The 2,628-nt window shown below is 40.1% G+C and overlaps 1 long non-coding RNA gene across 1 annotated transcript; it reads left to right on the top strand.

Moving 5' to 3' along the window:
• The first annotated feature begins 956 nt into the window (after window positions 1-956).
• LOC145426116 (uncharacterized) lies at window positions 957-2,628 on the top strand. The gene is made up of 2 exons (XR_013906875.1): window positions 957-1,453; window positions 2,017-2,628. It is a non-coding gene; the product is annotated as an uncharacterized LOC145426116 (long non-coding RNA).

Genomic DNA, 2,628 nt, shown 5'->3' with positions numbered 1-2,628 from the left:
ACTTGACTAAACAGTCAGGCCGGTTTTGCCCAAGAGGTTTAGTGTGTTTTTAACTTAAGGTGGTCGTTGGTGTGACGTTTCTCAGCATTTTGCAAATGATACATGACTCTCTGAACATCACAAATTCTTTTAAAGTCCTGATCCTGATTAAAAGTGACTGAAGTAATTACAGTATGCAAGTTTCACAGCTACCTGACTAACAATAACTTAAGATAAGAGATAAGATAAAACTTTATTAATCCCTCGGGAGGGTTCCTCTGGGAAATTCGGTTTCCAATAGCACAGCACCGACAGAAGTTACAGAGCGTGAGCAGAATATTATATATATACACATATATGAATACAGAGACATATATAAATAAAATATATGAAAGGGATAAATAGAATAAATAGGAATAAGAATACAAGGGAATTGCACATTTCAAGTATTGAGTCTATTGCACCGTTGACTTTTAACAAAAGGTATTGCACAAAGGTATTGCACAGTGAGGTGAAGAGGCACTACAGCTTAGTTGTTCCCCCCTCCTTTGTCCACCTGTCTCCCCTCCCTCTCCCCTCCAGAGAGGAGTTAAACAGTTTGATGGCGTGTGGGAAAAAGGAGTTTTTAAGTCTGTTAGTTCTTGTCTTGGGGAGAAGCAACCTGTCACTGAACAGACTCTTCTGGTTGTTAATGGCCGTGTGCAGAGGATGCCTGGCATTGTTCATAATGTCCAGCAGTTTTTTTAGTGTCCTCTTCTCTGCCACTGTCACCAGAGTGTCCAGCTTCATGCCGACCACAGAGCTAGCCTTCCTGATCAGTTTCTCCAGCCTGGATGAGTCCTTCTTTGCTGTGCTGCTCCCCCAGCACACCACAGCATAGAAAAGTACTCCAGCAACCACTGACTGGTAAAACATCCTCAGGAGCTTCCTGCAGATGTTAAAAGACCTCAGCCTCCTGAGGAAGTACAGTCGGCTTGTGTACATTTTGTATGGCAGCTAGACTGCTTTTCTAGCATGTCAGTTCTTGATGTGTAAGTGCATTAGATCCTGATTATCCTAGTCAACATAGCGACAACAGTTGTAAGTTGCTTTGACATATGTACAGAACGTTGATACATTGTTTGACACCCTAAAAGTAGGATTTGGGGGTCATTTTACTTCACTGAGGGATTTTATTAGGCTTTTAACATTTTGAGAGCACCCAGAGAATGAAGTCGTTCTTTCAGAGGTAAATGTGATAGAAAACAATCACTCTGTTGTAAATTTAGCTCAGAAGTGTTTGACGTATGGTGGCGGTGCGGAAACACATGGCTACTTCTGGGTTTTACCCCAGACTTTAAGAAGCACTAACATCAAAGTTAGCTTATGTTTTTTTTATTAATTTATCCACAGGTTCAGTCGTATTCACTGTCCTTGATGGTAAACATCTGGATGGGGCAAACAGAACGGCACAAAGGAGTGTGTGTGATGTTTGGTGAGGCATGTTTGCCTTATTCCCTAATAACACTGGGGATGAAGGTTCTTTTACACAAACAGTTACTGAATTGGGAAACATGGTTTGATGATAAAGTGGAGAAACTGTCTCACACTGAAGGGCTTCCTTATCTTAACAACAGGTTCTCATGAATGAACAATTTGAAGTAACTGAGCTTTTTAGCAGATGAATAACTAATGCTGTTTAATATTTTTGTGTGCAATCTCGTATTTTTGTGTGTTTTTCTTTTGTATTATTACTGTTATTTTTTTAACAAAAAGGCTCAGAGGAAGAGGAGAGGATAGCAGAGTGAGGATGAAAATTAAAGTGTGAATTCTTTTTTCCTGACACTGTAGAAGGATACACATTGTGACATCCCTTTGAGTGTTGATGTTATGTGCAGGAATTGGAGAAGAAATTTCTGTAATTAATGTGAATTGGGGTGATCACAAAGTTTGGAATTGTGGTGACAAATGTCTTTATTCTATGTGTTGATCACATATTTTAACAATATCACTTTGTCACTTAGGATAGCTTCACATCTGCGTCTTATGTTTCCACAGGCCTGTTTCCTGCAGCTGCCACACATTCAGTCAGTAGAAAGCATGGAGGTGATGGAGGAGCTCACAGCAGGTCCCAGCTGAGCCACACTGTCAGTGTTGGCCGGCGGTCACGTGTCAATTCAAACACAATGAGACTAGAATAAAATGTATCCATAAACTGGGAGACTTTATTAAAGAGAGCGCACATTTACACACTAACACAGCAAAGAACCCAACATCCTGCAAAAGAAGCAACCAGGAAAGATGAGTATGAAGAAACTTTTACAAACTCAGCTTTGATTTTAATCTAGAAATAGACAGTTGTGTGTCTGTGCTGGTCGCTGGGATTGTTGTGTTTCTGAGGTTGACTATTACTGAAAGGTGTTTCTGTTTCATCGCTGCTTCACTGTTTGGACGTTTTCATTGTGTTCCTGTCTCAGCTTTATTTCCTGTGACTTGTTTGAGTTTGTGTTGTGAGTTTATTGTGGTGCTGCCTCCTCAGTGTGCGTCTGGATTGTGTTTAGTTATTTCTTGTCTTGTTCATTCGGTGCTGTTTTGATGTTTAATGTTTTACTTTTGTTTGATTTCTCTGACCGTCATAAAACCTTCATCTGTTTCTGATCTGAAGTCAGA

The sequence above is a fragment of the Astatotilapia calliptera genome, chromosome 3 (assembly GCF_964374335.1).
Source record: "Astatotilapia calliptera chromosome 3, fAstCal68.1, whole genome shotgun sequence".
Lineage (NCBI taxonomy): Eukaryota > Metazoa > Chordata > Actinopteri > Cichliformes > Cichlidae > Astatotilapia > Astatotilapia calliptera.
This window is presented reverse-complemented; position numbering and strand designations above follow the sequence as displayed.